The sequence below is a fragment of the Chenopodium album genome, chromosome 1 (assembly GCF_948465745.1).
Source record: "Chenopodium album chromosome 1, dcCheAlbu1.1, whole genome shotgun sequence".
Taxonomy (NCBI): Eukaryota; Viridiplantae; Streptophyta; class Magnoliopsida; order Caryophyllales; family Amaranthaceae; genus Chenopodium; species Chenopodium album.
This window is the reverse complement of record NC_137834.1, coordinates 30,733,880-30,748,367: the sequence shown is the minus strand read 5'-3', so window position 1 is coordinate 30,748,367 and position 14,488 is coordinate 30,733,880. Positions and strand designations below refer to the sequence as shown.

Sequence of the window (14,488 nt, the reverse complement as noted above, 5' to 3'; positions counted from 1 at the left end):
GTGGAATCCAATTACATCAATACATTCAATAACATCATACAATTAGATGAAAATAACCTTGATTAGGAACAATTAACACGATTAACTCACTCTCACGCAATTAAGCATGTTAATTATCCTACTAAACTAATTCACTCTCGTGCAACTAGCCTAGCAAAGGTATGGAAGAATTTAGGGCTCTCAACCAACTCACTCTCGCACAATCGATTGAAAGCACAATTAAAAGCATAGAATCAATTAGCTAGAAAGATTCTAATACATAAAAGCATCATCCATACACAATAATCAAGAAACAATTCCATACTAATCACAATCAATCATTCAATTTATTAACATGCCTTCATCCATTTCCCTAGAACAAAACCTAAGCTAACATAATGAACAAAAATATGGAAAACAAGGTAAAATAATAATAAAAGCAAGAATCAAATAACTAAACTAATTAAACTACTCAAATCAACAAATAAATAAGCAAAAACAATAATAAATGAAAGCAATAAAGGTGAGAGAAAGTTAGGAAAACTCATTGAATTTATGAGAGGAAAAATCCACAAATTTGCTTCTTCAAAATCCCAAAAACTCCATGAAAAATCCAATCTTTCTCTCTCTAAACTACTCCTAAACTAGAGAGAGAAACTCCTAATCTAACCCTAAGAGAGAGAAAATAAAAGAGATAAAAACTACTCTAAAACTAATCTAGGGTAAATTAATGTTGATGATTGAAAGTTATGAGAAAATAACCCCAAAGGGGTATTTATAATACAAGGCTAAATAAAAATAAAGTAAAAGAGAAAACTAAAAAGAAATAAAAACTAAACTAAAATAATTAAAATAACTAAACTTAAAAAACCAAAAAAAAAACAAAACTAAAAATAAAATAAAATAAAAGGAAAATGAAAATGAAAAGGAAAAAGAAAAAGAAAACAAACCCCAAAACCCCACTATTCCCGTACAAACCCACGAAACCCCCCACCAAACTACCTTCATCTTCCCCCTTTCTCTTAGTAGCTGCTCCCATTCACCATATCACGCATCATCATCACCGTTCATCAACATTGTCATCATCTAGCATCACCAAATCGCAGCCTTTGGATTAATTGAAGGAATCGTGGCCGTCCGATATTCATAAAAATCACGTGAAAAGCTCGTGATTGACCCACAATTGCGCGCCCGCACAGAGGTCGCACAGAGGTCGCGCAAAGCTTCTGCCTCGACTCTGATTTTGGACTCGATTTCGTGCGCTTTCTGACAGGGCTGCGCGGCCGCGAGTAGCTCCTAATAGAATTGGGGTTAAATTGGGCTAATTTGGGGAAATTTGGGGGCTGCGATTGGTGGTTGTTTTGGTGGTTTATTAATGGCGGTTTGGTGGCGAAATGGGAGGTGACGTTGGTGTTGGTGGCTGCGGCTGCTGCTTGGTGTTGACGGCGAGGAGTTTAGGCTGGGTGGCTGGCGCGGCTGTGGTCGCAGGTGGAAGCTGGTCAGGTTGGAGGGTGAAGTGCGTGGCTGGGATTGGTGGAGTTGCGTGGTGGTTTCGGTGCGATTGGGAGGAGCAGGGGAGAAGCAGGGGAAGTGCGCGTGTGCTGGTGGTTTTTTCCGTGGGTTTGGTTGGAGTTGTGGGTGTGTTGCGTGGGTGATGATTAAGGGCAGCAGTGGTGGAGCTGGTGGTTGTTGTTGTTGTGGCTGGTGGTGTTGCGGTTAGTTTCGATTTGGATGGCTGATGGTTAGGTGTGAGGTTATTGTTGTTGGTGTTGTGAGGTGGTGTTGAGAAGGCAGGGAGCAGGGGATTGTGTGGTGTAGGTTTAGAAAGGGTGTGGTGTAGGTTAAGCTGGCAGCAGTAGGTTGGCTTGTGCATTATGCCTCGAACCTTGGACTTTGAACTCAAACATGACCTTGAAACCCGGAACACCTACAACCAAAAACACGAGGGTGAATAGGAAAATAAAATAAAATAAATAAAATAAAGTAAAATAAAGTAAAATAAAATAAAATAAAATAAAATAAAATGCTAAAACTAAAGAAATAATAAAATTAAATGAAATAAAATAAAATAAAATAAAATACGAAACTAAAATAAATAAGAAAACGAGATAAAAAGAGAAACTATTAAAAATAAAAACTAACGACTTAAACTACAAACATTAAAAGAAAGAAAAATAAAATAAAACACGAAAATAAACTAAAAACTATAGAAAATTACAAAAATACTCAAAATAAAGATAAAAGACGAGAATAATAAAATAATAGAAATAAAGGATATAAAAGGTGAAATTATTGGAAAATAAGTCGGAATACGACTCAATAAACACCCTAAAAGTGACATAAAAGTCACTTATCACCTAGATCCTTTTATATATTGTTTTCTCCCTATTCCTATTCTTTGTAGTTTAGTTTCATACTCAAACATAAATATTGGTTACTTAGATAATTTAGATTATAATAATTAATTAGGAGTAAAAAGACTTGTTTCCCTGTGGAGATCGACCCTACTTCTCTATCTACTTTAGTTAGAGGATTTAGTTATTTACTTTTGATTAGGGGATACGACTTTACCCTGTCAAAATTTGGCGCCGTTGCCGGGGAAACAGTTTTATTTTTATTTCCGATTGTTTTTGTAGTCTAGATTATTTCCCTTTTGTCTTAGAGAGCGTTAGTTCTCTGAGACAAATCTCACATTTGCTTCTAGTTTTTGTTTATGCCCAGGTGTTCCAGATCAGGTTAAATCCCATTCGATCCTGAGATCGAACGTTCCTTCCATAGACAGAAAAATCTCTACAAGCAAATCCTGGCGGATTCTGGTGATAATAATAATAATCACCGAAACCCTCCAACTGGTTCTAGCGATTCAGAGGCATCATCAGACGCAGAATCAGAGATGACGGCTCCAAAGAAGCTTAGTGATTATTCACAACCAAAGCTTACGGATTTTCCACATCTCACCCCTACTCCGGCTCTTGATGGGGTTCAATTTGAAATTAAACCTCAATTTATAACGAAGATAGAGAGGAAGAAATTCAGTGGAGCCAAGGGTGAAGACCCAAATCTTCACATTGCCGACTATTGTCAATACTGTAACACCATCAGGCAAGCCGGGGTCACACAAGACCAAATAAGGGAGATTCTCTTTCCCTTCTCTTTAACTGGATAAGCTAAATTGTGGTTTAATGGCTTAAATAGAACTGCACTTGGTATAACTGACTAGGAAACTCTTGTTTTGAATTTTTATAACAAGTATTATCCTGCAGAGAGAACAACCGTACTACGGAGTGCAATTCAGAACTTTGCCCAAGAAGCCGATGAATCTTTATATGAGGCTTGGGAGAGGTTTAAGGACCTACAAAGAGAATGCCCCCATCATAATTTAGCACAATGGCAGTTAATCCAAGCCTTTTACAATGGCATTGGAATTTTTCTAGAATAATTTTAGATTCTGCAGCTAGTGGGAGATTTATGAATCTTAATGTTGATGATGCAAGTCAAGTTATTGAAGATATGGCGATACATAATTCCCAATATGGGAATCCTAGAGGATTTGCTAACAAGGGGAAGCATAGTGTTGACTCTGTATCCTTTTTGCAAGCTCAATTGACCTCTATCTGCCAAAAATTAGATAATCTTAGCACTGCTAATGTAGCTAATGTTTCTGCAATTAATAATAATTCTAATGAGGCTTTCTGTGAAAATTGTGGTATTGTAGGTCATTGGGAGCAAGATTGCAGGACTTCCGTGGAGCAAGTTAATGCCTTCCAAGCTTATAGGCAGAATAACCCATACTCCAACACCTACAATCCTGGGTATCGGAATCATCCGTACCTTTCCTACCAGAGCACTAATGTTCAAAATCCACCACCACAAGAACCACAGGCGCCACAGCAGCAGAAATATTATCATCCCAATGCTAGCCAGAAGAACCAACCACAACAAACCCCCTCATCTTCCGACCCTTCTCTGGCGGAAATAAGAGCAATGTTGGTTAATATGCAAAAGCACATGGAGAGCAGGGATGCGACAATTGATCAAATTCTAGCGCATAATAAAATTATGGATAATCAAATTGCGCAACTCTCCGCTACTCTACAAGCCCGCCAACAGGGAGCTCTGCCGACGCAGCCAACCCGACCTACGGATCAAGCATTTGCAATTACTCTAAGGAGTGGTTCAAACTATGAAGGGCCCTCTATGCCCAGAGTTGATGAACCTGTTTTATTAAATAATGCTAATCTTGATTCCTTTAAACCAAACAATGTAGTTGATAGCCCTGCAAGGCTAAAGGATAATACTAACATATCTAATTCTACATTGCAGGGTACAACTCCAGAGAAGGTGGCTACTCCAGACAAGAATAAGAATGCTCCAAAGCCAATTATCAAACTTCCATTCCCCAATCGTCAATTGAAGACAAACTTGGATAAGCAGTTTGGTAAGTTCCTGGAGGTGGTTAAAGATTTGAAGGTAACAGTTCCCTTTACTGAATTGATCACACAAATCCCCTCATATGAAAAATTTATGAAAGAAATATTGACGAGAAAAAGGTCTATTAGTGAGGTAGAGACAGTAGCTTTCACTGCAGAGTGTAGTGTCGTACTTCAAAATAAGTCTCCACCTAAATTAAAAGATCCGGGTAGTTTTTCTATCCCTTGTCATATTGGCAATCTCTTGATTGATAATGCATTATGTGATTTGGGTGCTAGTGTTAGCGTCATGCCATTATCTGTGTGTTCTAAGTTGAATATGGGTAAATTAAAAGCCACCAATATAACTCTACAAATGGCCGACCGTTCTTTCAAATACCCCTTAGGTTTTTTAGAGGATGTCCCCGTTAGAGTAGGTAAATTTTATATACCTGTAGATTTTGTTGTTCTTGATATGGCTGAGGATATGCAAACCCCAATTATTTTGGGTAGACCATTCCTTAACACTGCAGGAGTAGTCATAGATGTAAGAAGTGGTAAGTTAACACTATCAGTAGGGGATGATAAAGTTGTTTTTAATCTGAATAATGCCCCTAAAAGCTCCATGACTGAGGAGAAATGTTTCAGTGTTAATGTGGTTGTAAATTATTCTAACAAGCTCCAAGCTCTTGAAAAAGATTCCTTGGAGGCGGTATCTTGTGTTGCATCCTTTTCAGATGAGATAGACAAATGGCAGAAGGAAGTCGATGCAATAGAAAGAGCAATCTACAATGTTGGTCTTGGTTTCGAGGATGAACAAGTGGAACCGATCGAGCAAGTTGTGCGAATCAAGCCTACGGTAAGTGTTCCGTCAGATCGAGTTGCAAGTGTTGCATGCAAGGAAAATTTGAAGCAATCCTCGATCAAAGAAGGATCTTTAGTGCGTAGCATTGAAGATCTACCATTCCAAGTCAAAGAGGATCCACCAGATAAGGTGATTTGGCGTCCCACAGGTATTTTAGGAAGCCCCATCGCAGCCTGAACACCGCTAGACCGGGTGAGAAACCACCCGATCAAGCGTTAGGCCAAGGGTCCTAGATATTGTACTTGGTAAGAAGGTCGTGCGGGACCTAGATAAACCAGCGCTTTGCGGGAGGCAACCCGTATTTTTAATGCTTTTTAGTCTAGTTTTTCTTTTCTTTTTCTTATGAGAGGAGAGATGAGGGAATTTAATGAGTTTTATGAGTGTTTGTACAGGTTTGAAGGAAAAGAGTTAACCAAATTTTGGAGAAAAGAGGAAAACAATATTTCGCCGATTTAGTCTCGGGCCCGACCGGGCGAAGCTAGCCCGATCGGGCGCGAGAGCAAGGATTTGAAAATACGCATTTTCGCCCGACCGGGTGAGTGGCGCCCGACCGGGCGCGAAATTTGTCGTATACGGACTAATTTGTCCGCCCGATCGGGCGCGAGAAGGGCGAAATTTTTGGCCTACAGATCGCCCGATCGGGCGAAAGGCGCCCGACCGGGCACGAGACTTGGAAGAAAATCGGAGCTTTAGATCGCCCGACCGGGCGAGTGGCGCCCGACCGGACGCGAAAGGGTACGAAATTTGGGTGAAATTGATCGCCCGACCGGGCGCGAGAACCAGCCACGAAATATCCCAGATCGCCCGACCGGGCGACCCACCGCCCGACCGGGCGCGAGCGTATCTGCCCCCTTCTTCTACTTTCTTTTCTTCTTTCTTTCTCCATTTCTTCTTTCCTCCATTACTTTCTCTCTCTAAAACTCAAATTTTCTCTACCTTCTCTCTAAGATTTCTCCTCCATTTCTTACCCAAATTTAAAATTCTTTACATATTTGTGATCCTCTCTTCATCCTCTTCACTTTCATACAAAAATTTTTCAGTTTTAATTCAATAAATTTTCATACCCATTTCTTGAACACGGCTTCAAAGAGGGCTAGGTCCATTTTTGGTAGGAGCTCCAGTTCGAGGGAGGAATACGACCCGGACTTGCAACTCCCATACTGGCCGACGATCCGGATTGTGAGCCGGGAACAAAAGGAACGGCTGGAGCATTTGGTCGGTTGTGAGGTAATTCCTTCTCGGTGGTTACACCGCCCTACCCTATAATCATTTAGTTTGTATGATTTTGTTAAACGATTTTTGAATGACATTGGCATGAGAAAATTTGTTGACATGCACTATCCTACATACCGAGAACTGACTTGTGAATTCCTGTGCACTTTTCATGTTGTTAGTAGTAGAAATGGGCCAAATTTATTTTTCAGGTTAAATAATAGAAATATTAGTTTAACTTTTGTATAATTTTGTAAAATTGATGACCCAGTTTGGGATCTTCAGAGTATAGGTCAGGCCCTAGGACATATCGAGCATTCACATACTGACCTTAGGAGGATGGTAGGCTCCTTAGACCAGAGGTTAGGGTACCTAGAGAGGAACCAGGGTAGAGCTCTCTACCCTATGTACGATGATTATGCTCGTTGGGGCAACATTCCCGACGATGCTATTCACCCTGACTGGTTTCAGCCTCCACCCCAGGGATACGATAGGGATCCCACTGCCCGTGGTATTTACACTGACTATTCTTCTTTCTTCGGGTACGGGCAGGATATTCCTTTCGGGGGACTGGCGGGGGGGAGTTTTCACGCTGATTATTTTGGTGGTAGCTCTTCTGGTGCAGGTGGCAATGGAGGTGCGGGTTTCGGCTCGATGGACGAGGATGATGAGGACTTGCTATGCTGGGCTAGTTTCCGAGCCAATGAGGACATTGTCTGATTTTGGCTTGGGGGAGGTTTTGGTTTGGTATTTTTCTTTTTCTCTTTTCTTTTATTTTTGGTGTGTTTTCTTAGGTTAGATTTCTTGCTTTCTAGGTTAGTTTTTATTACTTTCTTATATATATAAAAATACAAAAAAAATTGAAAAATAAAAAAAAAATCCAAAAATACGTTCCAATGAATTATAAATTATGCTTCCCTGTGCCCCTTACTTGAGAAAATTGTTTTGATTCTTGGTATTTGATGATAGGCATTGTGGATTAGTTGATCATGATTTGATGTATGATTGCCCTGAAACCTTTACATGCGTCAATTTTGTCCAACTACTTGTGAATATAGTGCTTAACTAGTTGATTTGGTAAGGAATGTGTGATAGTTCCATAGTTCCTGGTATGTCAATGAATTTGAGTATTGGTTTGCAACTATAAGTAATGTTTATATGATTCATTATTATGCACATTGTGGAGGATGAAGGCATTTGTTCTTTTAGGTAGCCTCCAGATATTGTAGATACATTTGTTCCCTTCTTGCTACCCATGTTGTTGCCTTGACTTTTTGTTGTTTATTAGCCGCATTATAAGCCTATTTTGCCCCATTGGTTACTAGTCCCAAGCTTGGCTTGGGGGAGCTATTAGTGAGTGAGGTGAGGGAGTTTGTAGTGTGCTTACTATTAGCACAATTTGGGTGGGATTTGAGAAGTTGTCTTGTTGTTATTCATGTTTATTTTTGATGAGTTTGAGAGTTATATTTTCTTGGAAAAAATAAAGCATGATATTAACAGAAAAAAAAAGAAAGAGAAGTTCAAGAAAAAAATGTGAAAAAAAATAAGTGAACTTCAAAAGAAAAAAAAAAGTGTTCAAATGTTCTAGTTTGAGGTTGATCAAAAGAAAAAAAATGATAGAGCCTCAATGAAAAAAATTCAAGTTTGGAAAATAAAGTTTGTTTATTCACTCTACTTCATTATTATATCTTATGAGTGAAATTGTAGGAGTTGGGTTTATTTATTATGAATGGAGAGTATATTTGGTTGATGTTAGAGTTGGTTATGTAGGAGATGTATGATCACTATTTATTTTGATCATGGGTTTTATTAGGATATGGCTCCTTTAAGCATAGCTTTTCTCTCACTTATTCCCAAATTTATCCTACCCTTTACCCTAGCCTTACATTACAAGCTTTAAAGACCTTCTGACCTTTGTGCGTAGAATTGTATGAATGTGAAAGTGTCGCTTATCAATGCAAGTTATGGTTTGACATATTTCGAGTCGACTAGTAGGATTGAGCGTATATTGTTTTTATACACACGAGAGTGTGAGTTGGGAGGGCATTGTTCACATAAAGGGGTTGGGTGGAGAGCGATCGAGTACATCTTTTACTCGCCACATAAATGAGAGTTGAGTGTGTGAGCACTAGTCTTGAATTCTATATGCTCTTGTGGTTTGCTCTGTTTGGCAATTGTTAGGGAAGATTGGTAATTAGATGGATTTGATTGGTTGACTCTGAAGCATGTTTATTTGATTTACTCTGAATCGTTTGTGCTCGATTTTTACTTTTTGGGGTGAAGTATGTTTTATATGTTCACTGATGAGATCTTTGCTTAGGGACAAGCAAAGGTTTGGCTTGGGGGAGTTTCATGTGTCTATTTTATATAGTATTTTACCCCCGTCCCTTGGTCATAATTAGTAGTGTTTTTGGCTCTTTAGAGCCAATTTTATTACTAATTGGTGTTTTCTAGTGTTTTCGTAGATTTGGTTGACTTTTGCAGGGATTTATACTTTTTGAGTATTTTTCCGAGATATTTTGGAGCAATCACGAACATTGGAGAAGCACGACCAGATTCTATAGCCCAGAGCCGGTTAGAGCCATCAAACTGGTGATTAAGGGCTTGGTATGTGTGGTACCGGGGCATTTGGATCGAGTATTCAAGACCCAAAGGGGAAACCCAGATTGGCCCGAAGAATTGGAGGTCAATCGTAGTCCATATAGTGGCCCAAGAGAGTCGCCCGGCCAAAAAGGCTGGCGCCCGGAGGCGCGCCCGGCCGGGCTGGAGAAGCTTAGGCTGGTGCCCGGTGACGCGCCCGGCCGGGCGCGAGATTAGTAGTAATGAGCAAAAAAGGCGCGCCCGATCGGGCGGTGCCTCGCCCGATCGGGCACGTGTTATTGTTAGGAGACGCTTAATGTCGTTTTAATTTGTTTTAGTTTAGGACTTTTGTACGGAGTATAAATACTCCTCCGTAATACGATTTTAGGATCTCTCTTCTCCTCCTTTTTACTCTTTCTTTACTCTCTTAATTATTCTCTTAGAATCCTTTCTCTCAACTTTTGTTCTTAATTCTTCCATTAATTCCAGATTACTTTTTGGTAACAATTTCTTCCCCTTTAACTTCAGTTATTTTATTTGCTTCCTTGATTATGCTTTTATTTATTTATTTGATTAGTTTAGTCATGACGATTTGTGAGTAGTTGAATTTCTAGGGTTTATGGGGATCTAATAAATAATATGAAGGGGTAATTTATTGTTGTTAATTATCAATGCTAGATTAATTTCCTATTGATTGATTTAATGCTCTTTGACTAGATTAGGCCTATCTTTTATGCATGAGTTTGACAATATTGATTCAAGATTCGAGAGATGAGAATTAATGTTTAGGTCTAGTTTCATTAGGCAGATTAATTTATAAATGGTTAAGTCGAGATTCGAGAGATGAGATTTAATACCGGTAAATTATTTATGTGATTGTAATACGTAGCGAAAGCCCTTTATAATTTGGTTAATTGATGCATTGATGATTGACTATTATTGATTACTAGTATTGCATAATAATTTCTTATTGAATTGTTTTAATGTTTTACAATTGCGGCTTGTAAAAGTATAGCAATATTAAATTGATGAATCGAGCAGATGTTAATTTGATATTAAAGGCTATTTTCAATAAGAACTTAGATAATTGGGGTTTGCATATCCTCACATCTATGATTGCTCCTGCAGTGTTAAGGAATGGTCTACCCAAAATAATTGGGGTTTGCATATCCTCGGCCATATCAAGAACAACAAAATCAACATGTATATAAAATCTACCTACTCTAACGGGGACATCCTCTAAAACACCTAAGGGGTATTTGAAAGAACGGTCGGCCATTTGAAGAGTTATACTAGTAGCTTTTAATTAACCCATATTTAACTTGGAACACACAGATAATGGCATGACGCTAACGCTAGCACCCAAATCACACAATGCATTATCAATCAATAGATTGCCTATATGACAGGGGATAGAAAAACTACTTTTAATTTAGGTGGAGACTTATTTTGAAGTACGGCACTACACTCTGCAGTGAAAGCTACTGTCTCTACCTCACTAATAGACCTTTTCCTTGTCAATATTTCTTTCATAAATTTTGCATATGAAGGAATTTGTGTGATTAATTCAGTGAAGGGAACTGTTACCTTCAAATCTTTTACCATCTCCAAGAACTTACCAAACTTCTTATCCAAATTTGTCTTCAAGTGACGATTGGGGAATGGAAGTTTGATAATTGGCTTTTGAGCATTGTTGCTCTTGTCTGGAGATAGCCATCTTCTCTGGAGTCATACCTTGCAATGTAGAATTAGATATGTTAGTACTACCCTTTAGCCCTGCAGGGCTATTAACTACATTGTCAGGTTTAACGGAATCAAGATTAGCATTATTTAATAAAATAGGTTCATCAACTCAGGGCATAGGGGGGCCTTCATAGTTTGAACCAATCCTTAGAGTAATTTCATATGCTTGATCCGTAGGCCTGGTCGGCTGTGCCGGCAGAGCTCCCTGTTGGCGGGCTTGTAGAGTAGCGGAAAGTTGCGCAATTTGAATATCTACAATTTTATTATGTGCTAGAATTTGATCAATTGTCGCATCTCTACTCTCCATGTTCTTTTGCATATTAATCAACATTGCTCTAATTTCCACCAGAGAAGGGTCAGAAGATGAGGAGGTTTGTTGTGGTTGGTTTTTCTGGCCAGCATTGGGATGGTAATATTTCTGTTGCTGCTGCTGTGGCGCTTGTGGTTCTTGTGGTGGTGGATTTTGAACATTAGTACTCCGGTAGGAAAGGTACGGATGGTTCTGATACCCAGGATTGTAGGTGTTGGAGTATGGGTTATTCTGCCTATAAGCTTAAAAGGCATTAACTTGCTCCACGGAACTCCTGCAATCTTGTTCCCAATGACCTAGAATACCACAATTTTCACAGAAAGCTTCATTAGAATTATTATTAATCGCAGAAACATTAGCTACATTAGCAGAACTAAGATTATCTAATTTTTGGCATATAGAGGTTAGTTGAGCTTGCAAAAAGGATACAGAGTCAACACTATGCTTCCCCTTGTTAGCAAATCCTCTAGGATTCACATATTGGGAATTATGAATCGCCATATCTTCAATAACCTGACCTGCATCATCAACATTTAGATTCATAAATCTCCCACTAGCCGCAGAATCTAAAATTATTCTAGAAGAATTTCCAATGCCATTATAAAAGGCTTGGATTAACTGCCATTGTGCTAAATTATGGTGAGGGCATTCTCTTTGTAGGTCCTTGAACCTCTCCCAAGCCTCATATAAAGATTCATCGGCTTCTTGGGCAAAGTTCTGAATCGCACTCCGTAGTACGACTGTTCTCTCTGCAGGATAATACTTGTTATAAAAATTCAAGACCAGAGTTTCTCAGTTAGTTATACCAAGTGCAGTTCTATTTAAGCCATTAAACCACAATTTAGCTTTTCCAGTTAAAGAGAAGGAAAAGAGAATCTCCCTGATTTGGTCTTGAGTGACCCCGGCTTGCCTGATGGTATTGCAATATTGACAATAGTCGGCAATGTGAAGATTTGGGTCTTCACCCTTCGCTCCACTGAATTGCTTCCTCTCTATCATCGTTATAAATTGAGGTTTAATTTCGAATTGTACCCCATTAAGAGCCGGAGTAGGGGTGAGATGTGGAAAATCTGTAAGCTTTGGTTGTGAGTAATCACTAAGCTTCTTTGGAACCACCATCTCTGATTCTGCGTCTGATGATACCTCTGAATCGCTAGAACCATTTGGAGGATCGCGGTGATTAATATTATTATCACCGGAATCCGCCAGGATTTGCTTGTAGAGATTTTTCTGTCTATGGAAGGAACGCTCGATCTCAGGATCGAATGGGATGTACCCTGATCTGGAACACCTGGGCATAAACAAAAAACTAGAAGCAAATATGAGATTTGCCTCAAATAACTAACGTTCTCTGAGACAAAAAGAAAATAACCTAGACTACAAAAATAATCAGAAATAAAAATAAAAACCGTCTCCCCGGCAACGGCGCCAAATTTTGACAGGGTAAAGTCGTATCCCCTAATCAAAAGTAATTACCTAAGTCCTCTAACTAAAGTAGATATGGAAGTAGGGTCGAACTCCACAGGGAAACAAGTCTTTTTACACCTAATTAATTATTATAATCTAAATTATCTAAGTAACCGATATTTTTGGGAATAAATTCTATACTACGAAGAATAAGTTTAGGGAGAAAAACAATAATAAGAAGGCCTAGGGTCACAGGTTCACCAATAATTAATATTCCGGGATAAAACATAATAATTAATAATTAACATTGCACAAATAACATGATTAACAGGCTCTCGCAATTTATTAATCAACATAGATCTAACAGGCTCTCGCAATTTACTAAATCTAAGTTCCTATTAAAAATAACCTTTAATATTAAATTAACATCTGCTCGATTCATCAATTCAATATTGTTGAACATTCACAATCAAATTACATCTGCTCGATTCATAATCTAATTGCAAAGAATTAAAACAATTCAATAAGAAATTATCATGCAATACCAATAATCAATAATAACAAATTATCCCTTCATATTAATTATGGATCCCCATAAACCCTAGAATTAAACTACTCAGACATAATAATAACTAAACTAATCAAATAAATAAAACAAAACATAATCAAAGAAGTAAATGAAATAGCTGAAATTAAAAGAGAAGAAATTGTTACCAAAAGAAATCTGGATTAATGAAAGAAAATTAAGAACAAAAGTTGAGAGAGAATTTAATAGAGAGAAATATCCTAAGTAGAGAGAGAAAATCTAAAAAAAGAAGGTAATCCAAAATTATGTACATAATTCGTACTTAAACATTCCTCAAAACAAAAATTAAAACTAATCTAATCAGCTCTGAGAAAAACACACGCCCGATCGGGCGCGCCTTTTTCCTTGTGCCTTTTCTCAGCAGCAACGCCCGATCGAGCTAAATGCTCGCACGATCGGGCGCGCCTTAGGCCACGCACCAGCACCAAAGCTGCACGCCGCGCCCGATCGAGCTAATGCTTGCCCGATCGGGCCCTTGCTTCTCTTCGAGGCTTGGACTTCGATTAAGCTTGATTCCTCGGCCCAATCCGGATTTCCTTTTCGGGTCTTGAATACTCGGTCCAAATACCTCGGTATCCCGATTACCGAGCCTTTAATCACCGGCTCGATGACTCTAACCGGCCTTGGGCTTCAAAGATGGTCGTGCTCTTCTAATTTCCGTAGTCGCTCCATGAAAAACCCGAGAAAACGCTCCAAAGGTGCAATTTCCTACAAAACTCAACAAAGACTATGAAAACACTAGAACACACCAATTAGTAATAAAAGTGGCTCGAAAGAGCCAAAAACATTACTAATTATGACCAAGGGACGGGGGTAAATTACTATATAAAATGGACATATCATATATATTTGTGTACTTTATTTTTTTTATTTACTATTATATATATGCAATAAAAATATTAAATTATTACATATAATTGAAAAAAGACATATAACCAAACAGTTGACAAGCCTAAACATCATTCCGAGGTTAAAATTTTAGAAAAAAAAATATATATACTTGGTACTAAGCTTTAAGTTAGAGGCTTTGTAGATTTTTTGTTGTAGTAGGTGCAATAGGTGTGTGGTGATGGGATCAAAAATCCTATTTTTAAAAGTTTCATGTTAAACTTTAAACTTTAGTGTTTTTAGAGGCTATAGAGGAGAAAAAAATACGAAATTATTTGTGATATACTAAGTACAATGTATAATGATCATATTGTTATTATAATGGTAAACTTTTCCAAAAATATACTTCGTATTAGTTAGAGATTAGGGGTGGGCAAAAAATCCGATCCGTGATCCGGTTGCTCCGATCCAAAAAATTCGGATATTTGATCCGTTTTTTCAACTTTCGGATATTTCGGATCAGATATCCGGAAATTTTCGGATCGGATTCGGATCGCATATTTTAAAAA

At 38.3% G+C, this 14,488-nt stretch overlaps 2 non-coding genes across 2 annotated transcripts; one reads left to right on the top strand and one right to left on the bottom strand.

The window, feature by feature from the left end:
- Positions 1-3,253: 3,253 nt before the first annotated feature.
- Positions 3,254-3,360, bottom strand: LOC145565484 (small nucleolar RNA R71). Its single transcript, XR_014095041.1, has one exon. It is a non-coding gene; the product is annotated as a small nucleolar RNA R71 (small nucleolar RNA).
- Positions 3,361-11,729: 8,369 nt separating this feature from the next.
- On the top strand, positions 11,730-11,836 carry LOC145565224 (small nucleolar RNA R71). The gene has a single exon (XR_014094992.1). It is a non-coding gene; the product is annotated as a small nucleolar RNA R71 (small nucleolar RNA).
- Positions 11,837-14,488: the final 2,652 nt, after the last annotated feature.